This window comes from Pseudophryne corroboree, unplaced genomic scaffold (genome assembly GCF_028390025.1).
Source record: "Pseudophryne corroboree isolate aPseCor3 unplaced genomic scaffold, aPseCor3.hap2 scaffold_294, whole genome shotgun sequence".
NCBI classification, from domain to species: Eukaryota; Metazoa; Chordata; class Amphibia; order Anura; family Myobatrachidae; genus Pseudophryne; species Pseudophryne corroboree.
Genome location: NW_026969607.1, coordinates 446,197 through 473,043, shown reverse-complemented (window position 1 = coordinate 473,043; position 26,847 = coordinate 446,197). Strand labels below are relative to the sequence as shown.

Below are 26,847 nucleotides of genomic sequence, written 5' to 3'. Positions count from 1 at the left end.
TTTGCATTTTTCTCCCAAACGAAAGACACTAGAATGAAAATTTTAAAGCCTCCTGTTAGTGCTTCATCTACACGTTATAGCCCTGAATTTTCCAATGCCTATCTCTTTGCAAAAGAGAGATATCGGCAAGGAAAAGCTGTATTGTACCTTTGCATTTTTCTCCCAAACGAAAGACACTAGAATGAAAATGTTAAAGCCTACTGTTAGTGCTTCATCTACACGTTATAGCCCTGAATTTTCCAATGCCTATCTCTTTGCAAAAGAGAGATATCGGCAAGGAAAAGCTGTATTGTACCTTTGCATTTTTCTCCCAAACGAAAGACACTAGAATGAAAATTTTAAAGCCTCCTGTTAGTGCTTCATCTACACGTTATAGCCCTGAATTTTCCAATGCCTATCTCTTTGCAAAAGAGAGATATCGGCAAGGAAAAGCTGTATTGTACCTTTGCATTTTTCTCCCAAACGAAGGACACTAGAATGAAAATTTTAAAACCTCTTATTAGTGCTTCATCTACACGTTATAGCCCTGAATTTTCCAATGCCTATCTCTTTGCAAAAGAGAGATATCGGCAAGGAAAAGCTGTATTGTACCTTTGCATTTTTCTCCCAAACGAAGTACACTAGAATGAAAATGTTAAAGCCTCCTGTTAGTGCTTCATCTACACGTTATAGCCCTGAATTTTCCAATGCCTATCTCTTTGCAAAAGAGAGATATCGGCAAGGAAAAGCTGTATTGTACCTTTGCATTTTTCTCCCAAACGAAAGACACTAGAATGAAAATTTTAAAGCCTCCTGTTAGTGCTTCATCTACACGTTATAGCCCTGCATTTTCCAATGCCTATCTCTTTGCAAAAGAGAGATATCGGCAAGGAAAAGCTGCATTGTACTTTTGCATTTTTCTCCCAAACGAAAGACACTAGAATGAAAATTTTAAAGCCTCCTGTTAGTGCTTCATCTACACGTTAAAGCCCTGAATTTTCCAATGCCTATCTCTTTGCAAAAGAGAGATATCGGCAAGGAAAAGCTGTATTGTACCTTTGCATTTTTCTCCCAAACGAAGGACACTAGAATGAAAAATTTAAAGCCTCCTGTTAGTGCTTCATCTACACGTTATAGCCCTGAATTTTCCAATGCCTATCTCTTTGCAAAAGAGAGATATCGGCAAGGAAAAGCTGTATTGTACCTTTGCATTTTTCTCCCAAACGAAAGACACTAGAATGAAAATTTTAAAGCCTACTGTTAGTGCTTCATCTACACGTTATAGCCCTGAATTTTCCAATGCCTAGCTCTTTGCAAAAGAGAGATATCGGCAAGGAAATGCTGTATTGTACCTTTGCATTTTTCTCCCAAACGAAAGACACTAGAATGAAAATGTTAAAGCCTACTGTTAGTGCTTCATCTACACGTTATAGCCCTGAATTTTCCAATGCCTAGCTCTTTGCAAAAGAGAGATATCGGCAAGGAAAAGCTGTATTGTACCTTTGCATTTTTCTCCCAAACGAAAGACACTAGAATGAAAATTTTAAAGCCTCCTGTTAGTGCTTCATCTACACGTTATAGCCCTGAATTTTCCAATGCCTATCTCTTTGCAAAAGAGAGATATCAGCAAGGAAAAGCTGTATTGTACCTTTGCATTTTTCTCCCAAACGAAGGACACTAGAATGAAAATTTTAAAGCCTCATATTAGTGCTTCATCTACACGTTATAGCCCTGAATTTTCCAATGCCTATCTCTTTGCAAAAGAGAGATATCGGCAAGGAAAAACTGTATTGTACCTTTGCATTTTTCTCCCAAACGAAAGACACTAGAATGAAAATTTTAAAGCATCCTGTTAGTGCTTCATCTACACGTTATAGCCCTGAATTTTCCAATGCCTATCTCTTTGCAAAAGAGAGATATCGGCAAGGAAAAGCTGTATTGTACCTTTGCATTTTTCTCCCAAACGAAAGATACTAGAATGAAAATTTTAAATCCTACTGTTAGTGCTTCATCTGCACGTTATAGCCCTGAATTTTCCAATGCCTAGCTCTTTGCAAAAGAGAGATATCGGCAAGGAAAAGCTGTATTGTACCTTTGCATTTTTCTCCCAAACGAAAGACACTAGAATGAAAATTTTAAAGCCTACTGTTAGTGCTTCATCTACACGTTATAGCCCTGAATTTTCCAATGCCTAGCTCTTTGCAAAAGAGAGATATCGGCAAGGAAAAGCTGTATTGTACCTTTGCATTTTTCTCCCAAACGAAAGACACTAGAATGAAAATTTTAAAGCCTCCTGTTAGTGCTTCATCTACACGTTATAGCCCTGAATTTTCCAATGCCTATCTCTTTTCAAAAGAGAGATATCGGCAAGGAAAAGATGTATTGTACCTTTGCATTTTTCTCCCAAACGAAGGACACTAGAATGAAAATTTTAAAGCCTCCTATTAGTGCTTCATCTACACGTTATAGCCCTGAATTTTCCAATGCCTATCTCTTTGCAAAAGAGAGATATCGGCAAGGAAAAGTGTATTGTACTTTTGCATTTTTCTCCCAAACGAAAGACACTAGAATGAAAATTTTAAAGCCTCCTGTTAGTGCTTCATCTACACGTTATAGCCCTGCATTTTCCAATGCCTATCTCTTTGCAAAAGAGAGATATCGGCAAGGAAAAGCTGCATTGTACTTTTGCATTTTTCTCCCAAACGAAAGACACTAGAATGAAAATTTTAAAGCCTCCTGTTAGTGCTTCATCTACACGTTATAGCCCTGAATTTTCCAATGCCTATCTCTTTGCAAAAGAGAGATATCGGCAAGGAAATGCTGTATTGTACCTTTGCATTTTTCTCCCAAACGAAAGACACTAGAATGAAAATGTTAAAGCCTACTGTTAGTGCTTCATCTACACGTTATAGCCCTGAATTTTCCAATGCCTATCTCTTTGCAAAAGAGAGATATCGGCAAGGAAAAGCTGTATTGTACCTTTGCATTTTTCTCCCAAACGAAAGACACTAGAATGAAAATTTTAAAGCCTCCTGTTAGTGCTTCATCTACACGTTATAGCCCTGAATTTTCCAATGCCTATCTCTTTGCAAATGAGAGATATCGGCAAGGAAAAACTGTATTGTACCTTTGCATTTTTCTCCCAAACGAAAGACACTAGGATGAAAATTTTAAAGCCTCCTGTTAGTGCCTCATCTACACGTTATAGTCCTGAATTTTCCAATGCCTATCTCTTTGCAAAAGAGAGATATCGGCAAGGAAAAGCTGTATTGTACCTTTGCATTTTTCTCCCAAACGAAAGACACTAGAATGAAAATTTTAAAGCCTCCTGTTAGTGCTTCATCTACACGTTATAGCCCTGAATTTTCCAATGCCTATCTCTTTGCAAAAGAGAGATATCGGCAAGGAAAAGTGTATTGTACTTTTGCATTTTTCTCCCAAATGAAAGACACTAGAATGAAAATTTTAAAGCCTCCTGTTAGTGCTTCATCTACACGTTATAGCCCTGCATTTTCCAATGCCTATCTCTTTGCAAAAGAGAGATATCGGCAAGGAAAAGCTGCATTGTACTTTTGCATTTTTCTCCCAAACGAAACACACTAGAATGAAAATTTTAAAGCCTCCTGTTAGTGCTTCATCTACACGTTATAGCCCTGAATTTTCCAATGCCTATCTCTTTGCAAAAGAGAGATATCGGCAAGGAAAAGCTGTATTGTGCCTTTGCATTTTTCTCCCAAACGAAAGACACTAGAATGAAAATGTTAAAGCCTACTGTTAGTGCTTCATCTACACGTTATAGCCCTGAATTTTCCAATGCCTAGCTCTTTGCAAAAGAGAGATATCGGCAAGGAAAAGCTGTATTGTACCTTTGCATTTTTCTCCCAAACGAAAGACACTAGAATGAAAATTTTAAAGCCTCCTGTTAGTGCTTCATCTACACGTTATAGCCCTGAATTTTCCAATGCCTATCTCTTTGCAAAAGAGAGATATCGGCAAGGAAAAGATGTATTGTACCTTTGCATTTTTCTCCCAAACGAAGGACACTAGAATGAAAATTTTAAAGCCTCCTATTAGTGCTTCATCTACACGTTATAGCCCTGAATTTTCCAATGCCTATCTCTTTGCAAAAGAGAGATATCGGCAAGGAAAAACTGTATTGTACCTTTGCATTTTTCTCCCAAACGAAAGACACTAGAATGAAAATTTTAAAGCCTCCTGTTAGTGCTTCATCTACACGTTATAGCCCTGAATTTTCCAATGCCTATCTCTTTGCAAAAGAGAGATATCGGCAAGGAAAAGCTGTATTGTACCTTTGCATTTTTCTCCCAAACGAAAGACACTAGAATGAAAATTTTAAATCCTACTGTTAGTGCTTCATCTACACGTTATAGCCCTGAATTTTCCAATGCCTATCTCTTTGCAAAAGAGAGATATCGGCAAGGAAAAGCTGTATTGTACCTTTGCATTTTTCTCCCAAACGAAGGACACTAGAATGAAAATTTTAAAGCCTCCTATTAGTGCTTCATCTACACGTTATAGCCCTGAATTTTCCAATGCCTATCTCTTTGCAAAAGAGAGATATCGGCAAGGAAAACTGTATTGTACCTTTGCATTTTTCTCCCAAACGAAAGACACTAGGATGAAAATTTTAAAGCCTCCTGTTAGTGCTTCATCTACACGTTATAGTCCTGAATTTTCCAATGCCTATCTCTTTGCAAAAGAGAGATATCGGCAAGGAAAAGCTGTATTGTACCTTTGCATTTTTCTCCCAAACGAAAGACACTAGAATGAAAATTTTAAAGCCTCCTGTTAGTGCTTCATCTACACGTTATAGCCCTGAATTTTCCAATGCCTATCTCTTTGCAAAAGAGAGATATCGGCAAGGAAAAGTGTATTGTACTTTTGCATTTTTCTCCCAAATGAAAGACACTAGAATGAAAATTTTAAAGCCTCCTGTTAGTGCTTCATCTACACGTTATAGCCCTGCATTTTCCAATGCCTATCTCTTTGCAAAAGAGAGATATCGGCAAGGAAAAGCTGCATTGTACTTTTGCATTTTTCTCCCAAACGAAACACACTAGAATGAAAATTTTAAAGCCTCCTGTTAGTGCTTCATCTACACGTTATAGCCCTGAATTTTCCAATGCCTATCTCTTTGCAAAAGAGAGATATCGGCAAGGAAATGATGTATTGTACCTTTGCATTTTTCTCCCAAACGAAGGACACTAGAATGAAAATTTTAAAGCCTCCTATTAGTGCTTCATCTACACGTTATAGCCCTGAATTTTCCAATGCCTATCTCTTTGCAAAAGAGAGATATCGGCAAGGAAAAACTGTATTGTACCTTTGCATTTTTCTCCCAAACGAAAGACACTAGAATGAAAATTTTAAAGCCTCCTGTTAGTGCTTCATCTACACGTTATAGCCCTGAATTTTCCAATGCCTATCTCTTTGCAAAAGAGAGATATCGGCAAGGAAAAGCTGTATTGTACCTTTGCATTTTTCTCCCAAACGAAAGACACTAGAATGAAAATTTTAAATCCAACTGTTAGTGCTTCATCTACACGTTATAGCCCTGAATTTTCCAATGCCTAGCTCTTTGCAAAAGAGAGATATCGGCAAGGAAAAGCTGTATTGTACCTTTGCATTTTTCTCCCAAACGAAAGACACTAGAATCAAAATTTTAAAGCCTCCTGTTAGTGCTTCATCTACACGTTATAGCCCTGAATTTTCCAATGCCTATCTCTTTGCAAAAGAGAGATATCGGCAAGGAAAAGCTGTATTGTACCTTTGCATTTTTCTCCCAAACGAAGGACACTAGAATGAAAATTTTAAAGCCTCCTGTTAGTGCTTCATCTACACGTAATAGCCCTGAATTTTCCAATGCCTATCTCTTTGCAAAAGAGAGATATCGGCAAGGAAATGCTGTATTGTACCTTTGCATTTTTCTCCCAAACGAAAGACACTAGAATGAAAATTTTAAAGCCTCCTGTTAGTGCTTCATCTACACGTTATAGCCCTGCATTTTCCAATGCCTATCTCTTTGCAAAAGAGAGATATCGGCAAGGAAAAGTTGCATTGTACTTTTGCATTTTTCTCCCAAACGAAAGACACTAGAATGAAAATTGTAAAGCCTCCTGTTAGTGCTTCATCTACACGTTATAGCCCTGCATTTTCCAATGCCTATCTCTTTGCAAAAGAGAGATATCGGCAAGGAAAAGCTGTATTGTACCTTTGCATTTTTCTCCCAAACGAAAGACACTAGAATGAAAATGTTAAAGCCTACTGTTAGTGCTTCATCTACACGTTATAGCCCTGAATTTTCCAATGCCTATCTCTTTGCAAAAGAGAGATATCGGCAAGGAAAAGCTGTATTGTACCTTTGCATTTTTCTCCCAAACGAAAGACACTAGAATGAAAATTTTAAAGCCTCCTGTTAGTGCTTCATCTACACGTTATAGCCCTGAATTTTCCAATGCCTAGCTCTTTGCAAAAGAGAGATATCGGCAAGGAAAAGCTGTATTGTACCTTTGCATTTTTCTCCCAAACGAAAGACACTAGAATGAAAATTTTAAAGCCTCCTGTTAGTGCTTCATCTACACGTTATAGCCCTGAATTTTCCAATGCCTATCTCTTTGCAAAAGAGAGATATCGGCAAGGAAAAGCTGTATTGTACCTTTGCATTTTTCTCCAAAACGAAGGACACTAGAATGAAAATTTTAAAGCCTCCTATTAGTGCTTCATCTACACGTTATAGCCCTGAATTTTCCAATGCCTATCTCTTTGCAAAAGAGAGATATCGGCAAGGAAAAGCTGTATTGTACCTTTGCATTTTTCTCCCAAACGAAGTACACTAGAATGAAAATGTTAAAGCCTCCTGTTAGTGCTTCATCTACACGTTATAGCCCTGAATTTTCCAATGCCTATCTCTTTGCAAAAGAGAGATATCGGCAAGGAAAAGCTGTATTGTACCTTTGCATTTTTCTCCCAAACGAAAGACACTAGAATGAAAATTTTAAAGCCTCCTGTTAGTGCTTCATCTACACGTTATAGCCCTGAATTTTCCAATGCCTATCTCTTTGCAAAAGAGAGATATCGGCAAGGAAATGCTGTATTGTACCTTTGCATTTTTCTCCCAAACGAAAGACACTAGAATGAAAATTTTAAAGCCTCCTGTTAGTGCTTCATCTACACGTTATAGCCCTGCATTTTCCAATGCCTATCTCTTTGCAAAAGAGAGATATCGGCAAGGAAAAGCTGCATTGTACTTTTGCATTTTTCTTCCAAACGAAAGACACTAGAATGAAAATTTTAAAGCCTCCTGTTAGTGCTTCATCTACACGTTATAGCCCTGCATTTTCCAATGCCTATCTCTTTGCAAAAGAGAGATATCGGCAAGGAAAAGCTGTATTGTACCTTTGCATTTTTCTCCCAAACGAAAGACACTAGAATGAAAATTTTAAAGCCTCCTGTTAGTGCTTCATCTACACGTTATAGCCCTGAATTTTCCAATGCCTAGCTCTTTGCAAAAGAGAGATATCGGCAAGGAAAAGCTGTATTGTACCTTTGCATTTTTCTCCCAAAAGAAAGACACTAGAATGAAAATTTTAAAGCCTCCTGTTAGTGCTTCATCTACACGTTATAGCCCTGAATTTTCCAATGCCTATCTCTTTGCAAAAGAGAGATATCGGCAAGGAAAAGCTGTATTGTACCTTTGCATTTTTCTCCAAAACGAAGGACACTAGAATGAAAATTTTAAAGCCTCCTATTAGTGCTTCATCTACACGTTATAGCCCTGAATTTTCCAATGCCTATCTCTTTGCAAAAGAGAGATATCGGCAAGGAAAAGCTGTATTGTACCTTTGCATTTTTCTCCCAAACGAAGTACACTAGAATGAAAATGTTAAAGCCTCCTGTTAGTGCTTCATCTACACGTTATAGCCCTGAATTTTCCAATGCCTATCTCTTTGCAAAAGAGAGATATCGGCAAGGAAAAGCTGTATTGTACCTTTGCATTTTTCTCCCAAACGAAAGACACTAGAATGAAAATTTTAAAGCCTCCTGTTAGTGCTTCATCTACACGTTATAGCCCTGAATTTTCCAATGCCTATCTCTTTGCAAAAGAGAGATATCGGCAAGGAAATGCTGTATTGTACCTTTGCATTTTTCTCCTAAACGAAAGACACTAGAATGAAAATTTTAAAGCCTCCTGTTAGTGCTTCATCTACACGTTATAGCCCTGCATTTTCCAATGCCTATCTCTTTGCAAAAGAGAGATATCGGCAAGGAAAAGCTGCATTGTACTTTTGCATTTTTCTTCCAAACGAAAGACACTAGAATGAAAATTTTAAAGCCTCCTGTTAGTGCTTCATCTACACGTTATAGCCCTGAATTTTCCAATGCCTAGCTCTTTGCAAAAGAGAGATATTGGCAAGGAAAAGCTGTATTGTACCTTTGCATTTTTCTCCCAAACGAAAGACACTAGAATGAAAATTTTAAAGCCTCCTGTTAGTGCTTCATCTACACGATATAGCCCTGAATTTTCCAATGCCTATCTCTTTGCAAAAGAGAGATATCGGCAAGGAAAAGCTGTATTGTACCTTTGCATTTTTCTCCCAAACGAAGGACACTAGAATGAAAATTTTAAAGCCTCCTGTTAGTGCTTCATCTACACGTTATTGCCCTGAATTTTCCAATGCCTATCTCTTTGCAAAAGAGAGATATCGGCAAGGAAAAGCTGTATTGTACCTTTGCATTTTTCTCCCAAACGAAAGACACTAGAATGAACATTTTAAAGCCTACTGTTAGTGCTTCATCTACACGTTATAGCCCTGAATTTTCCAATGCCTATCTCTTTGCAAAAGAGAGATATCAGCAAGGAAAAGCTGTATTGTACCTTTGCATTTTTCTCCCAAACGAAGGACACTAGAATGAAAATTTTAAAGCCTCCTATTAGTGCTTCATCTACACGTTATAGCCCTGAATTTTCCAATGCCTATCTCTTTGCAAAAGAGAGATATCGGCAAGGAAAAGCTGTATTGTACCTTTGCATTTTTCTCCCAAACGAAGGACACTAGAATGAAAATTTTAAAGCCTCCTGTTAGTGCTTCATCTACACGTAATAGCCCTGAATTTTCCAATGCCTATCTCTTTGCAAAAGAGAGATATCGGCAAGGAAATGCTGTATTGTACCTTTGCATTTTTCTCCCAAACGAAAGACACTAGAATGAAAATTTTAAAGCCTCCTGTTAGTGCTTCATCTACACGTTATAGCCCTGCATTTTCCAATGCCTATCTCTTTGCAAAAGAGAGATATCGGCAAGGAAATGCTGTATTGTACCTTTGCATTTTTCTCCCAAACGAAAGACACTAGAATGAAAATTTTAAAGCCTCCTGTTAGTGCTTCATCTACACGTTATAGCCCTGAATTTTCCAATGCCTATCTCTTTGCAAAAGAGAGATATCGGCAAGGAAAAGCTGTATTGTACCTTTGCATTTTTCTCCCAAACGAAAGACACTAGAATGAAAATTTTAAATCCTACTGTTAGTGCTTCATCTACACGTTATAGCCCTGAATTTTCCAATGCCTAGCTCTTTGCAAAAGAGAGATATCGGCAAGGAAAAGCTGTATTGTACCTTTGCATTTTTCTCCCAAACGAAAGACACTAGAATGAAAATTTTAAAGCCTCCTGTTAGTGCTTCATCTACACGTTATAGCCCTGAATTTTCCAATGCCTATCTCTTTGCAAAAGAGAGATATCGGCAAGGAAAAGCTGTATTGTACCTTTGCATTTTTCTCCCAAACGAAGGACACTAGAATGAAAATTTTAAAGCCTCCTGTTAGTGCTTCATCTACACGTAATAGCCCTGAATTTTCCAATGCCTATCTCTTTGCAAAAGAGAGATATCGGCAAGGAAATGCTGTATTGTACCTTTGCATTTTTCTCCCAAACGAAAGACACTAGAATGAAAATTTTAAAGCCTCCTGTTAGTGCTTCATCTACACGTTATAGCCCTGCATTTTCCAATGCCTATCTCTTTGCAAAAGAGAGATATCGGCAAGGAAAAGCTGTATTGTACCTTTGCATTTTTCTCCCAAACGAAAGACACTAGAATGAAAATTTTAAAGCCTCCTGTTAGTGCTTCATCTACACGTTATAGCCCTGAATTTTCCAATGCCTATCTCTTTGCAAAAGAGAGATATCGGCAAGGAAATGCTGTATTGTACCTTTGCATTTTTCTCCCAAACGAAAGACACTAGAATGAAAATTTTAAAGCCTCCTGTTAGTGCTTCATCTACACGTTATAGCCCTGCATTTTCCAATGCCTATCTCTTTGCAAAAGAGAGATATCGGCAAGGAAAAGCTGCATTGTACTTTTGCATTTTTCTCCCAAACGAAAGACACTAGAATGAAAATTTTAAAGCCTCCTGTTAGTGCTTCATCTACACGTTATAGCCCTGAATTTTCCAATGCCTATCTCTTTGCAAAAGAGAGATATCGGCAAGGAAAAGCTGTATTGTACCTTTGCATTTTTCTCCCAAACGAAAGACACTAGAATGAAAATTTTAAAGCCTCCTGTTAGTGCTTCATCTACACGATATAGCCCTGAATTTTCCAATGCCTATCTCTTTGCAAAAGAGAGATATCGGCAAGGAAAAGCTGTATTGTACCTTTGCATTTTTCTCCCAAACGAAGGACACTAGAATGAAAATTTTAAAGCCTCCTGTTAGTGCTTCATCTACACGTTATAGCCCTGAATTTTCCAATGCCTATCTCTTTGCAAAAGAGAGATATCGGCAAGGAAAAGATGTATTGTACCTTTGCATTTTTCTCCCAAACGAAAGACACTAGAATGAAAATTTTAAAGCCTACTGTTAGTGCTTCATCTACACGTTATAGCCCTGAATTTTCCAATGCCTAGCTCTTTGCAAAAGAGAGATATCGGCAAGGAAAAGCTGTATTGTACCTTTGCATTTTTCTCCCAAACGAAAGACACTAGAATGAAAATTTTAAAGCCTCCTGTTAGTGCTTCATCTACACGTTATAGCCCTGAATTTTCCAATGCCTATCTCTTTGCAAAAGAGAGATATCGGCAAGGAAAAGCTGTATTGTACCTTTGCTTTTTTCTCCCAAACGAAAGACACTAGAATGAAAATTTTAAAGCCTCCTATTAGTACTTCATCTACACGTTATAGCCCTGAATTTTCCAATGCCTATCTCTTTGCAAAAGAGAGATATCGGCAAGGAAAAGCTGCATTGTACTTTTGCATTTTTCTCCCAAACGAAAGACACTAGAATGAAAATTTTAAAGCCTCCTGTTAGTGCTTCATCTACACGTTATAGCCCTGAATTTTCCAATGCCTAGCTCTTTGCAAAAGAGAGATATTGGCAAGGAAAAGCTGTATTGTACCTTTGCATTTTTCTCCCAAACGAAAGACACTAGAATGGAAATTTAAAAGCCTCCTGTTAGTGCTTCATCTACACGTTATTGCCCTGAATTTTCCAATGCCTAGCTCTTTGCAAAAGAGAGATATTGGCAAGGAAAAGCTGTATTGTACCTTTGCATTTTTCTCCCAAACGAAAGACACTAGAATGAAAATTTTAAAGCCTCCTGTTAGTGCTTCATCTACACGTTATAGCCCTGAATTTTCCAATGCCTATCTCTTTGCAAAAGAGAGATATCGGCAAGGAAAAACTGTATTGTACCTTTGCATTTTTCTCCCAAACGAAAGACACTAGAATGAAAATTTTAAAGCCTCCTGTTAGTGCTTCATCTACACGTTATAGCCCTGAATTTTCCAATGCCTATCTCTTTGCAAAAGAGAGATATCGGCAAGGAAAAGCTGTATTGTACCTTTGCATTTTTCTCCCAAACGAAGGACACTAGAATGAAAATTTAAAAGCCTCCTGTTAGTGCTTCATCTACACGGTATAGCCCTGAATTTTCCAATGCCTATCTCTTTGCAAAAGAGAGATATCGGCAAGGAAAAGCTGTATTGTACCTTTGCATTTTTCTCCCAAACGAAAGACACTAGAATGAAAATTTTAAAGCCTCCTGTTAGTGCTTCATCTACACGTTATAGCCCTGAATTTTCCAATGCCTAGCTCTTTGCAAAAGAGAGATATTGTGCTTCCTAGCTGTTTTTTATAAAATCACTTAATTAAATCTAACTCTGATTACGTCAGAGAAGGCCAGGTACCCTACACCATAAGAGGGGGTTTGAAATTTTGACTTGTCTACTTAAAGATCACCAAAATCTGATGACAAGGTCAATTACATCCCTGGGTGGGATTGAACCACCAACCTTTTGGTTAATAGCCCATGTAAGTGCAAGAAATCCTGAAGCACTCACTCATCATGGGAAAGTACCAATGTGTATCTTGATTATTGACTTTTTAAAGTTTTTCTAGGAAACGTTCTAGATGAATGATTATTAGCCTTTGTCAGTATTGACTTTTGCAAGGTGTCTCTGTGGCGCAATCAGTTAGTGTGTAAGGCTATTAACCAAAAGGTTGGTGGTTCAATCCCACCCAGGGACTTAATTGACCTTGTTATCAGATTTTGGTGATCTTTAAGTAGACAAGTCAAAATTTCAAACCCACTGTTATGGTGTAGGGTACCTGGCCTTCTCTGATGTTTAGATTTGATTCAGTGATTTTATAAAAACAGCTAGGAAGCACAATTTAGCAGTGGGTTGCAGAGAAAAAGAAATATGCTGGCAGAAAAATCCAATTGAGTGATTAAACAGCTCTTCATTTTCTGGCTTTATTTTTATACTAACAAATTTGTTCTCTGAAAAGTGTCCACAAAGCCAAGTCTCTGATTAACACCTTTGTAGGGATGGTTTTTCACCTATTACTAAATTAAACTTGCTTCATTGGAAAGGCAGCAAGATGCATCCTCATTTCAATGTCTACTGAAATAATACAGGTTGACACCAGGAAACATTAACGCCACTGCATCCTTGCTGCTTTCGCATGTGGAAGTCTGTTTAATGTGAAAACAAGGTGATATCTAATTAGCACACAGGTAAGGAATTAAGAAAATCTTTATTTAAGGGTGAAGATGTTTCTCACAAAATCGTTGCCCCAATGCATCATTGAAATTCAAGCTGGAAAGATGATTTTAATATATCACTTGTACATTTTGCATTGCTCTTCTGGTGACAATGTAGTTTGTTTTTGTCAATTACCATTTTAATAATCGGGTAAAGAAAATTAATTGGATTTTTGAAAGAAAACAATACTGTCAATATACTATTAAAACAAATTAAAATGGTAAAAGTTATTGTACTTTAAGTAAAAATAAAAGAGCAAAAATATCAATCCCAGTTTTTGATTACTTTAATTAACAAAAAAAAATGCACATAGCAGAGGATAGTTTCGATCAATCAACCTCTGGGTTATGGGCCCAGCATGCTTCCATTGCACTACTCTGCTGCTCATGGAAGTGTAAGAGATCCTGAAGACTAAATTGATTAAAGGCCTAAAAGTACTGGACTATAAGGAAAGACTTACTAGGCTGAATATTTATACACTAGAAAAGAGGTGCCTAAGAGGAGATATTATTAATATCTTCAAATATGTAAAGATACATAACAAAGAGTTATCAGAGGAATTATTTATTAAACGAACACGTGGTCACTCGCTGCGACTGGAGGAAAGTTCAGAACGCAATGGAGGAAAGGTTTCTTCACTGTTAGGGCAATCAGGATGTGGAATTCCCTGCCAGGGAAGGTGGTAATGGCGGACTCTGTAATTGGATTTAAAAAAGGAATGGATACATTTCTGAATGAAAAAGCTATCCAAGGTTATAATACTTAAAATATCAACATGGTTAATCCGGGGGTAACATGAGTTATAGTAGCTAACTAGTCATAAAACATTATTCAGCAAGTATGTAGAATCATCACAACTTAAAACAGGTTGAACACGATGGGCAATTTGCCTCTATTCAACCTCAAAAACTATGTTACTATATTACTATGTTATTGTAGTATACAGAACACCACAATGCAATGAGCAGTGATAGTGAGCACTGATGAGGATACTAGAACTGACACTGAGCAGCAAGATGCAGCACTGGACTATTAGTAATGTACTGTAGTATGCTGAGCACCACAATGCAGCACAAGACAATGAGCAGTGATACTGAGCACTGATGAGGATACTACTGAGAACTGACACTGAGCAGGAGAGACACACTACTAGTATTACTGAGCAGTAATAAGTAACCACTGATACTGAGCACTGATATTGAGATTTCCACTGAGAGAACATAGCCACGTCCTCTCCGCTCTCTCTTCAATGCACGAGTAAAAATGGCAGCAACGCGCAGCTCTTTATATGGAATCCGAATCTCGCGAGAATCCGACAGCGGGATGATGACATTTTCCCTTGTTCAGGTTTTCCGAGTCAGGCGGGAACAACCGAGCCTGCCTCGGACCAGTGTAAACAACGTGGAGTTCGTGGGGAATTCGGTTCTCGGAGAACCGAACCCGCTCCTCTCTACCTTATACCCATCAATTTTTTTATTTTCAATCTAAGCCCCTGCAGTTTTCTGTAAGCATCTGCTTCGCTATGATGATCAACAAGTCACAAGGGCAAACACTCAGGGTTTGAGGCGTAGATCTTAGGACCAGCTGCTACAAGCATGGCAGAGGTGTCACTATCACTGGTGACACCCAGAGAGGTGGCGAGGGAGATTGTAATGCAGTGCGCGCAGATAAGCAGCGCAATGGTAAAAAGGAGGCATGGTTTCATAGGTAGGGGCGTGGCCTGGTGGCCTGAATCTACATTTTGTTGCTCCGGGTGTCCCGGGGGTTGGGGGCTGCACCCGGGGACTAGTGTGTGAGCGGTGCTGGCTCCTGCACAGTGACAGGGCATGGCCACCCAGCATGACGCCTCCCTTCTTGACCATGCTGTAATTGCAGTCGCACTGCAGTTCAGCGTGATCATAAAAAATGGTGTAGGCTCCTGCTGGTGCAGACTGTATGTGCGCGCAGGAAGCCGCCACCATTTTTGTGATCACAGCGGCTGAATGTGATGTCATACAGCCGCTGTGACCACGCCCCCTGTGTCTCCTCCGTTGCAGACCCCATTTTGAAGCCTTGCCCCCGCACCGCTCCATCCCTGACTTGGAAATGGAGTGTTGCTGACCCACCTCTCCCCCCCTTCCCCGCCCCGATTGACAGGCAGAGGCGATCACATTCTCTGCGGGGTGCCGCAGAAAATGCAGGCACATGCGTATGCTCTTAGCAATTTTTGCAGTTGGATCGCTTATTGTGATTGCAATCCAACCTGAATCAGGCCCTATTACCTATCACAATGCGCTGCGGGCAGTACAAAATTGGGTTAATATAGGAGAAAAACCCCCAGACCTGTGCTCCTTAACTGTACCTGGTGGCTAGTGGAGCGGCTGCCCAGTAATCAGTGTCCACCGCAGTGCGCACACGGCCCACCCCCTACGGCCTCGCTCCCCTTCATCAGCGGCCTCGTGATCCGGAAGGGTGGTGTGTGTGTGACTGACCTTAGGATGAAACCGGAGCCTCCGCTGCAGTGACCCAGCAACCAGGGCACGGGAGTATACAGCGCCGCTGGGAGTGATGAAGCTGCAGTAAAGATGTCTATTAGACCTAGCCTGCTGCAGCCCTTGTAGATTCTCATAAAACAAGTTCTTCTTTTCTTGTCAAAATTAATAGCTAAGAATAGGCTGCCTGAGGCAGGCCCCTGTTAATTGGCCTGCTACTGAAGGCACCAACTACAAACTGAGCTCCCTGTTCATGGAAGCGGGGTTATAGAGGAGAATGCACTGAGCTTCTTGGGAACAGTCAAAAGCTTTGAGCCGGTTGGTGCCTCAGATCAAGATCCTACTCTACACCCCAATGTGAATCCTTGTGGAGTCCAGTGTACCCCACAGAAGAAATTAATGTGTCACACCCATTGGCAGCAACCTTAGAATAGCTGCTGACGGGCACAATTGAGAAAGGAAGGGGGGGGGGACATTTGAATCCAGCACATAGATGCAATTCAAATATGTAATTTGTACCTTCCTATTTTAAAATATAATGGATGAACCTCACCCTGTGAGAACAATCTTCATGATCAAGAGATCTCATATGTAAAATAAGTATGAGTTGGGATAGGGCTGGGGAGGGTGGCAGCTCGGGCAGCCCCTCCCCCGTCAAGTTAAGGAGATTCAACTGAGGAAGCACAAGGGAACTCTCGTCTGGGGACAACAACTGCAGGGAGACCACATCTTTTCAGATGAACATGGGAGGGCGGAAGGCTGCCTAATACTGAAGCACCATCAAATATCAAACCATATCCAACAACTAGTACAAGCATTCCTGGGGGAAGGTCTGCAGCAGACGGATTTGCATACGGTGATGTCATCCAAGCAGTGGGCCAAAGTTGGCTGGAACCCTCATCTGCATATAAAAAGAGAAAAGGGGCATGCAGGGCATGGCGGCCTTTTGCAGTGCTTGGATGACCCCTAGTTCACATTAAACACCCCCACCCTCCTTTGGTGTGGGGCTCATGTTGGCCATGCCCCATCCCCTGAAGCATTCATGCTGATTTCTTGCAGCAGCTTGGCACTGTAACAGCTCCAGAGCTGCTCTGTAAGGCAAGTAAAAGGGTGTGGGCCCTGCAGCACCACCTGTAGTTCGCATTGTGCGTTGGAAGGCACAAAGTAAGCAGACGGGAGGAGAAGTCAGGATAGTACACAAGGGCATCCTTTTCTCATAGTCCGTAGAGGATGCTGGGGTCACATTAAGAACCATGGGGTATAGACGGGATCCGCAAGAGACATGGGCACTTTAAGACTTTCAAAGGGTGTGAACTGGCTCCTCCCTCTATGCCCCTCCTCCAGACTCCAGTTATAGGAACTGTGCCCAGGGAGACGGACATTTCGAGGAAAGGATTTATTGTTAAACTAAGGTGAGCATCTTACCAGCTCACACCTTAAGCATGCCGCAGAACGTGGCATTCAACAGAACACAAGCCAACGGCATGAACAATTGCAGCAAAAAGCTGACCAGAACCGTAACACAACATGTGTATAACCACAAGTAATAACTGCAGACACAGTATGGACTGGGACGGGTGCCCAGCATCCTCTACGTACTAAGAGAAAAGGATTTACCGGTAGGTATTAAAATCCTATTTTCTCATACGACCTAGAGGATGCTGGGGTCACATTAAGAACCATGGGGTTATACCAAAGCTCTTGAACGGGTGGGAGAGTGCGTACGACTCTGCAGCACCGAATGACCCAACTTGAGGTTATCATCAGCCAAGGTATCAAACTTGTAAAACTTAGCAAAAGTGTTTACTAAATAGCTGCTCGGCAAAGTTGCAATGCCGAGACTCCCCGACCAGCTGCCCAGGATGAACCCACCTTTCTAGTAGAATGGGTCTTCACCTAATTCAGTAACGGCAATCCTGCCGTGGAATGAGCATGCTGAATCTTACCACAGATCCAGCGCGTAATGGTCTGCATGGAAGCAGGACACCCAATCATGTTGGGAGCATACAGGACAAACAGAGCCTCTGTTTTCCTAATCTGAACCGTTCTGGTGACATAAATTTTCAAAGTTCTGACCACAGCCAGAGACTTTGACTCAACGAAGGTGTCAGTGGCCAAAGGCACCATGTGGAAAGATGAACCACCTTCGGCAGAAATTGTTGACGTGTCCTCAATTCTGCTCTATCTTCATGAAAGATCAAATAAAGGCTCTTGTGATACTGCATGGTTTGTACTGTTTTCCATGTGCTCCCAGATCTTTCAAGCAAGTAGCATGGTCAAGAAAGTTCTGTTTGAAAAGAAACAAACATTTACTGTCATTGTTATGCAAATAAACTTACATTAAAGCTAACAAGAAAGCACACTCGTTCTGTCTTTAAACTGATAAAAGAAACCCCAATAATATGGGGCATGCAAAAATTGAGATAAAACTCAGTTTTGCTCCTCTCCACGGAAATCTTTAATAAAAGGCGAAATATTTGTTAGTTCTGAAGAGAAACCAGAGCATGACCAAGATTCCACCTGTCGCCTGAGTGCCATGCCAGCAGTTCTCATTCAGCTCAAAGTGAGCACCCAATTTGAATGAAAGAAAGCAGATTTCTCACCTGGCTTCCCCTTGCTATAAACATGGTTTGTACTCTTTTCCATGTGCTCCCAGATCTTTCAAACAATTAGTGTGGTCAAGAAAGTTCTGTTTGAAAAGAAACAAACATTTACTGTCATTTCTATGCAAATGAGCTTACATTAAAGCACACTCGTTCTATCTTTAAACCAATAAAATAAAACCCCAATAAGATGGGGCATGCAAAAATTGAGATAAAACTCAGTTTTGCTCCTCTCCGCGGAAATCTTTAGTAAAAGGTGAAAGATTTGTTCGTTCTGAAGAGAAACCACAGCATGACCAAGATTCTACCTGTCGCCTGAGTGCCATGCCAGCAGTCCTCATTCAGCTCAAAGTGAGCACCCAATTTGAAAGAAAGAAAGCAGATTTCTCACCAGGCTTCCCCTTGCTATAAACATGGTTTGTACTCTTTTCCATGTGCTCCAAGATCTTTCAAGCAATTAGTATAGTCAAGAAAGTTCTGTTTGAAAAGAAACAAACATTTACTGTCATTTCTACGCAAATGAGCTTACATTAAAGCACACTCGTTCTATCTTTAAACTGATAAAAGAAACCCCAATAAGACGGGGCATGCAAAAATTGAGATAAAACTCAGTTTTGCTCCTCTCCACGGAAATCTTTAGTAAAAGGCGAAAGATTTGTTCGTTCTGAAGAGAAACCAGAGCATGACCAAGATTCCACCTGTCGCCTGAGTGCCATGCCAGCAGTCCTCATTCAGCTCAAAGTGAGCACCCAATTTGAAAGAAAGAAAGCAGATTTCTCACCAGGCTTCCCCTTGCTATAAGCATGGTTTGTACTCTTTTCCATGTGCTCCCAGATCTTTCAAGCAATTAGTATGGTCAAGAAAGTTCTGCTTGAAAAGAAACAGACATTTATTGTCATTGTTATGCAAATAAACTTACATTAAAGCTAACAAGAAAGCACACTCGTTCTGTCTTTAATCCGATAAAAGAAACCCCAATAATATGGGGCATGCAAAAATTGAGATAAAACTCAGTTTTGCTCCTCTCCACGGAAATCTTTAGTAAAAGGCGAAAGATTTGTTCGTTCTGAAGAGAAACCAGAGCATGACCAAGATTCCACCTGTCGCCTGAGTGCCGTGCCAGCAGTCCTTATTCAGATCAAAGTGAGCGCCCAATTTGAAAGAAAGCAGATTTCTCACCTGTCTTCTCCTTGCTATAAGCATGGTTTGTACTGTATTCCATGTGCTCCCAGATCTTTCAAGCAAGTAGCATGGTCAAGAAAGTTCTGTTTGAAAAGAAACAAACATTTACTGTCATTTCTATGCAAATGAGCTTACATTAAAGCACACTCATTCTATCTTTAAACCGATAAAAGAAACCCCAAAAAGATGGGGCATGCAAAAATTGAGATAAAACTCGGTTTTGCTCCTCTCCACGGAAATCTTTAGTAAAAGGCGAAAGATTTGTTCGTTCTGAAGAGAAACCAGAGCATGACCAAGATTTTTATCTGAAAATATGTGTTCTCCCTGCAGTTGTTGTCCCCAGATGAGAGTTCCCTTGTGCTGCCTCAGTTGAATCTCCTTTACTTGACAGGGGGATGCTCGAGCAGCGACCCTCCCCAGCTCTAGCCCAACTCCTACTTACCTGCCAGGTGAGATACTATGATCATGAAGGTGCTTCTCCCAGGGCAAGGCTCACCCATTGCACTCTGGTTGTGCTGCCCCTGTAATTTCCCCAAATGTGGGAAACTTGACTGCATAATTTGTGTTTCCCTTGGTCGGCTCTCGTATAATTCAGATCTCTTTGTCTCAGGTCTCTCTCCAGCCTAGTTTGCTGTCTGTTTCCACTTCTCTTTTCTTGAGCCGCTCCCTTCTATGCCCTTGCGCACTATCCTGACTTCTCCCGTCTGCTTACTTCGTGCCTTCCAACGCACAATGCAAACTACAGGTAGTGCTGCAGGGCCCACACCCTTTTACTTGCCTTACAGAGCAGCTCTGGAGCAGTTACAGTGCCCAGCTGCTGCAAGAAATCAGCTTGAATGCTTCAGGGGCTGGGGCATAGCCAACATGAGCCCCACACCGAAGGAGGGTGGAGGTGTGTAATGCGAACTAGGGGTCATCCAAGCGCCGCAAAAGGCCGCCATGCCCTGCACGCCCCTTTTCTCTTTTCATATGCAGACGAGGGTTGAAGCCAACTTTGACCCACTGCTTGGATGGCATCACCATATGCAAATCCATCTGCTGCAGGCCTTCCCCCAGGAATGCTTGCACTAGTTGTTGCATTTGGTTTGTTGTTTGGGGGTGCTTCAGTATTAGGCAGCCTTCTGCCCTCCCATGTTCATCTGAAAATATGTGTTCTCCCTGCAGTTGTTGTCCCCAGATGAGAGTTCCCTTGTGCTGCCTCAGTTGAATCTCCTTTACTTGACAGAGATGTGCCTGAGCAGCGGCCCTCCCCAGCCCTATCCCAAATCATACTTATTTTGCATAGGAGAGACCATGGTCTTGAAGATTGTTCTCCCAGGGTGAGGTTCATTCATTGCATTCTGGGTATGCTGACCCCTGTGATTTCCCCAAATGTGGGAAACTCAACTGCATTATTTGTGGTAATGGGGGACTGTGTTTGTGCTTTCCTCTGGTCAGCTCTAGTAAAAGTCAGATTTCTTTGTTTCAGTTCTTCCTCTAGCCTTGTTCTTCTTTCGAGAGTTCCATTGTGCTGCCTCAGTGTGTATGGTTATTAATCAAAAGGTTGGTGGTTCAATCCCACCCAGGGACGTAATTGACCTTGTTATCAGATTTTGGTGATCTTTAAGTAGACAAGTCAAAATTTCAAACCCCCTGTTATGGTGTAGGGTACCTGGCCTTCTCTGATGTAATCAGAGTTAGATTTGATTCAGTGATTTTATAAAAACAGCTAGGAAGCACAATTTAGCAGTGGGTTGCAGAGAAAAAGAAATATGCTGGCAAAAAAATCCAATTGAGTGATTAAACAGCTCTTCATTTTCTGGCTTTATTTTTATGCTAACAAATTTGTTCTCTGAAAAGTGTCCACAAAGCCAAGTCTCTGATTAACACCTTTGTAGGGATGGTTATTCACCTATTACTAAATTAAACTTGCTTCATTGGAAAGGCAGCAAGATGCATCCTCATTTCAATGTCTACTGAAATAATACAGGTTGACACCAGGAAACATTAACGCCACTGCATCCTTGCTGCTTTCGCATGTGGAAGTCTGTTTAATGTGAAAACAAGGTGATATCTAATTAGCACACAGGTAAGGAATTAAGAAAATCTTTATTTAAGGGTGAAGGTGTTTCTCACAAAATCGTTGCCCCAATGCATCATTGAAATTCAAGCTGGAAAGATGATTTTAATATATCACTTGTACATTTTGTATTGCTCTTCTGGTGACAATGTAGTTTGTTTTTGTCAATTACCATTTTAATAATAGGGTAAAGAAAATTAAGTGGATTTTTGAAAGAAAACAATACTGTCTATATACTATTAAAACAAATTAAAATGGTAAAAGTTAGTGTACTTTAAGTAAAAATAAAAGAGCAAAAATATCAATCCCAGTTTTGGATTACTTTAATTAACAAAAAAAATGCATATAGCAGAGGATAGTTTCAATCTGCCTACCTCTGGGTTATGGGCCCAGCATTTTTCCATTGCAGTACTCTGCTGCACATGTAAGTGCAAGAGATCCTGAAGCACTCACTCATCATGGGAAAGTACCAATGTGTTTCTTCGTTGGTTGATGGAAGAAACATCTTACAAAAACTCTCCAGATTATTGACTTTTTAAAGTTTTTCTAGGAAACGTTCTAGATGAATGCTTATTAGCCTTTGTCAGTATTTACGTTTGTAAAGTGTCTCTGTGGCACAATCTGTTAGTGTGTTTGGTTATTAATCAAAGGGTTGGTGGTTCAATCCCACCCAGGGATGTAATTGACCTTGTTATCAGATTTTGGTGATCTTTAAGTAGACAAGTCAAAATTTCAAACCCCCTTCTTATGGTGTAGGGTACCTGGCCTACTCTGATGTAATCAGAGTTAGATTTGAATCAGTGATTTTATAAAAAAAAACAGCTAGGAAGCACAATTTAGCAGTGGGTTGCAGAGAAAAAGAAATATGCTGGCAGAAAAATCCAATTGAGTGATTAAACAGCTCTTCATTTTCTGGCTTTATTTTTATGCTAACGAATTTGTTCTCTGAAAAGTGTCCACAAAGCCAAGTATCTGATTAACATATTTGTAGGGATGGTTTTTCACCTATTACTAAATTAAACTTGCTTCATTGGAAAGGCAGCAAGATGCATCCTCATTTTAATATCTACTGAAATAATACAGGTTGACACCAGGAAACATTAACGCCACTGCATCCTTGCTGCTTTCTCATGTGGAAGTCTGTTTAATTTGAAAACATGGTGATATCTAATTAGCACACAGGTAAGGAATTAAGAAAATCTTTATTTAAGGGTGAAGATGTTTCTCACAAAATCGTTGCCCCAATGCATCATTGAAATTCAAGCTGGAAAGATGATTTTAATATATCACTTGTACATTTTGTATTGCTCTTCTGGTGACAATGTAGTTTGTTTTTGTCAATTACCATTTTAATAATCGGGTAAAGAAAATTAATTGGATTTTTGAAAGAAAACAATACTGTCAATATACTATTAAAACAAATTAAAATGGTAAAAGTTATTGTACTTTAAGTAAAAATAAAAGAGCAAAAATATCAATCCCAGTTTTGGATTACTTTAATTAACAAAAAAAATGCATATAGCAGAGGATAGTTTCAATCTGCCTACCTCTGGGTTATGGACCCAGCATGCTTCCATTACAGTACTCTGTTGCACATGTAAGTGCAAGAGGTCCTGAAGCACTCACTTATCATGGGAAAGTACCAATGTGTTTCTTCATTGGTTGATGGAAGAAACATCTTACAAAAACTCCACATTATTGACTTTTTAAAATGTTTCTAGGAAACGTTCTAGATGAATGCTTATTAGCCTTTGTCAGTATGTACTTTTGCAAAGTGTCACTGTGGCGCAATCAGTTAGTGTGTATGGTTATTAACCAAAAGGTTGGTGGTTCAATCCCACCCAGGGACGTAATTGACCTTGTTATCAGATTTTGGTGATCTTTAAGTAGACAAGTCAAAATTTCAAACCCCCTGTTATGGTGTAGGGCACCTGGCCTTCTCTGATGTAATCAGAGTTAGATTTGATTCAGTGATTTTATAAAAACAGCTAGGAAGCACAATTTAGCAGTGGGTTGCAGAGAAAAAGAAATATGCTGGCAAAAAAATCCAATTGAGTGATTAAACAGCTCTTCATTTTCTGGCTTTATTTTTATGCTAACAAATTTGTTCTCTGAAAAGTGTCCACAAAGCTAAGTCTCTGATTAACACCTTTGTAGGGATGGTTTTTCACCTATTACTAAATTAAACTTGCTTCATTGGAAAGGCAGCAAGATGCATCCTCATTTCAATGTCTACTGAAATAATACAGGTTGACACCAGGAAACATTAACGCCACTGCATCCTTGCTGCTTTCGCATGTGGAAGTCTGTTTAATGTGAAAACAAGGTGATATCTAATTAGCACACAGGTAAGGAATTAAGAAAATCTTTATTTAAGGGTGAAGATGTTTCTCACAAAATCGTTGCCCCAATGCATCATTGAAATTCAAGCTGGAAAGATGATTTTAATATATCACTTGTACATTTTGTATTGCTCTTCTGGTGACAATGTAGTTTGTTTTTGTCAATTACCATTTTAATAATCGGGTAAAGAAAATTAATAGGATTTTTGAAAGAAAACAATACTGTCAATATACTATTAAAACAAATTAAAATTGTAAAAGTTATTGTACTTTAAGTAAAAATAAAAGAGCAAAAATATCAATCCCAGTTTTGGATTACTTTAATTAACAAAAAAAAATGCATATAGCAGAGGATAGTTTCAATCTGCCTACCTCTGGGTTATGGACCCAGCATGCTTCCATTACAGTACTCTGCTGCACATGTAAGTGCAAGAGGTCCTGAAGCACTCACTTATCATGGGAAAGTACCAATGTGTTTCTTCATTGGTTGATGGAAGAAACATCTTACAAAAACTCTCCAGATTATTGACTTTTTAAAGTTTTTCTAGGAAACGTTCTAGATGAATGCTTATTAGTCTTTGTCAGTATGTATTTTTCGCAAAGTGTCTCTGTGGCGCGATCGGTTAGTGTGTTCAGCTATTAATCAAAAGGTTGGTGGTTCAATCCCATCCAGGGACGTAATTGACCTTGTGATCAGATTTTGGTAATATTTAAGTAGACAAGTCAAAATTGCAAACCCCCTCTTATGGTGTAGGGTACCTGGCCTTCTCCGATGTAATCAGAGTTAGATTTGATTAAGTGATTTTATAAAAAAAACAGCTAGGAAGCACAATTTAGCAGTGGGTTGCAGGGAAAAAGAAAAATGCTGGCAGAAAAATCCAATTGAGTGATTAAACAGCTCTTCATTTTCTGGCTTTATTTTTATGATAACAAATTTGTTCTCTGAAAAGTGTCCACAAAGCCAAGTATCTGATTAACATCTTTGTAGGGATGGTTTTTCACCTATTACTAAATTAAACTTGCTTCATTGGAAAGGCAGCAAGATGCATCCTCATTTCAATATCTACGGAAATAATACAGGTTGACACCAGGAAACATTAACGCCACTGCATCTTTGCTGTTTTCTCATGTGGAAGTCTGTTTAATGTGAAAACAAGGTGATATCTAATTAGCACACAGGTAAGGAATTAAGAACATCTTTATTTAAGGGTGAAGATGTTTCTCACAAAATCGTTGCCCCAATGCATCATTGAAATTCAAGCTGGAAAGATGATTTTAATATATCACTTGTACATTTTGTATTGCTCTTCTGGTGACAATGTAGTTTGTTTTTGTCAATTACCATTTTAATAATCGGGTAAAGAAAATTAATAGGATTTTTGAAAGAAAACAATACTATTAAAACAAATTAAAATGGTAAAAGTTATTGTACTTTAAGTAAAAATAAAAGAGCAAAAATATCAATCCCAGTTTTGGATTACTTTAATTAACAAAAAAAAATGCATATAGCAGAGGATAGTTTCAATCTGCCTACCTCTGGGTTATGGACCCAGCATGCTTCCATTACAGTACTCTGCTGCACATGTAAGTGCAAGAGATCCTGAAGCACTCACTCATCATGGGAAAGTACCAATGTGTTTCTTCATTGGTTGATGGAAGAAACATCTTACAAAAACTCTCCACATTATTGACTTTTTAAAATGTTTCTAGGAATCGTTCTAGATGAATGCTTATTAGCCTTTGTCAGTATGTTCTTTTGCAAAGTGTCGTTTTGGCGCAATCAGTTAGTGTGTAAGGCTATTAACCAAAAGGTTGGTGGTTCAATCCCACCCAGGGACTTAATTGACCTTGTTATCAGATTTTGGTGATCTTTAAGTAGACAAGTCAAAATTTCAAACCCCCTGTTATGGTGTAGGGTTCCTGGCCTTCTCTAATGTAATCAGAGTTAGATTTGATTCAGTGATTTTATAAAAACAGCTAGGAAGAACAATTTAGCAGTGGGTTGCAGAGAAAAAGAAATATGCTGGCAGAAAAATCCAATTGAGTGATTAAACAGCTCTTCATTTTCTGGCTTTATTTTTATACTAACAAATTTGTTCTCTGAAAAGTGTCCACAAAGCCAAGTCTCTGATTAACACCTTTGTAGGGATGGTTTTTCACCTATTACTAAATTAAACTTGCTTCATTGGAAAGGCAGCAAGATGCATCTTCATTTCAATGTCTACTGAAATAATACAGGTTGACACCAGGAAACATTAACGCCACTGCATCCTTGCTGCTTTCGCATGTGGAAGTCTGTTTAATGTGAAAACAAGGTGATATCTAATTAGCACACAGGTAAGGAATTAAGAAAATCTTTATTTAAGGGTGAAGATGTTTCTCACAAAATCGTTGCCCCAATGCATCATTGAAATTCAAGCTGGAAAGATGATTTTAATATATCACTTGTACATTTTGTATTGCTCTTCTGGTGACAATGTAGTTTGTTTTTGTCAATTACCATTTTAATAATCGGGTAAAGAAAATTAAGTGGATTTTTGAAAGAAAACAATACTGTCAATATACTATTAAAACAAATTAAAATGGTAAAAGTTATTGTACTTTAAGTAAAAAAAAAGAGCAAAAATATCAATCCCAGTTTTGGATTACTTTAATTAACAAAAAAAAATGCATATAGCAGAGGATAGTTTCAATCTGCCTACCTCTGGGTTATGGACACAGCATGCTTCCATTACAGTACTCTGCTGCACATGTAAGTGCAAGAGGTCCTGAAGCACTCACTTATCATGGGAAAGTACCAATGTGTTTCTTCATTGGTTGATGGAAGAAACATCTTACAAAAACTCTCCACATTATTGACTTTTTAAAATGTTTCTAGGAATCGTTCTAGATGAATGCTTATTAGCCTTTGTCAGTATGTACTTTTGCTAAGTGTAGCTGTGGCGCAATCAGTTAGTGTGTAAGGCTATTAACCAAAAGGTTGGTTGTTTAATCCCACCCAGGGATTGAATTGACCTTGTTATCAGATTTTGGTGATCTTTAAGTAGACAAGTCAAAATTTCAAACCCCCTGTTATGGTGTAGGGTACCTGGCCTTCTCTGATGTAATCAGAGTTAGATTTGATTCAGTGATTTTATAAAAACAGCTAGGA

The 26,847-nt window shown here is 39.2% G+C and overlaps 7 non-coding genes across 7 annotated transcripts; 2 read left to right on the top strand and 5 right to left on the bottom strand.

The window, feature by feature from the left end:
- Window positions 1-17,900: 17,900 nt before the first annotated feature.
- LOC135014945 (U5 spliceosomal RNA) lies at window positions 17,901-18,016 on the bottom strand. Its single transcript, XR_010213294.1, has one exon. It is a non-coding gene; the product is annotated as a U5 spliceosomal RNA (small nuclear RNA).
- A 275-nt stretch (window positions 18,017-18,291) lies between these two features.
- On the bottom strand, window positions 18,292-18,407 carry LOC135014950 (U5 spliceosomal RNA). Its single transcript, XR_010213299.1, has one exon. It is a non-coding gene; the product is annotated as a U5 spliceosomal RNA (small nuclear RNA).
- A 274-nt stretch (window positions 18,408-18,681) lies between these two features.
- On the bottom strand, window positions 18,682-18,797 carry LOC135015463 (U5 spliceosomal RNA). The gene has a single exon (XR_010213718.1). It is a non-coding gene; the product is annotated as a U5 spliceosomal RNA (small nuclear RNA).
- Window positions 18,798-19,083: 286 nt separating this feature from the next.
- On the bottom strand, window positions 19,084-19,199 carry LOC135015447 (U5 spliceosomal RNA). The gene has a single exon (XR_010213701.1). It is a non-coding gene; the product is annotated as a U5 spliceosomal RNA (small nuclear RNA).
- Window positions 19,200-19,469: 270 nt separating this feature from the next.
- Window positions 19,470-19,585, bottom strand: LOC135015455 (U5 spliceosomal RNA). Its single transcript, XR_010213711.1, has one exon. It is a non-coding gene; the product is annotated as a U5 spliceosomal RNA (small nuclear RNA).
- Window positions 19,586-19,729: 144 nt separating this feature from the next.
- LOC135015338 (U1 spliceosomal RNA) lies at window positions 19,730-19,892 on the top strand. Its single transcript, XR_010213633.1, has one exon. It is a non-coding gene; the product is annotated as a U1 spliceosomal RNA (small nuclear RNA).
- A 671-nt stretch (window positions 19,893-20,563) lies between these two features.
- Window positions 20,564-20,727, top strand: LOC135015058 (U1 spliceosomal RNA). The gene has a single exon (XR_010213408.1). It is a non-coding gene; the product is annotated as a U1 spliceosomal RNA (small nuclear RNA).
- The last annotated feature ends 6,120 nt before the right edge of the window (window positions 20,728-26,847 follow it).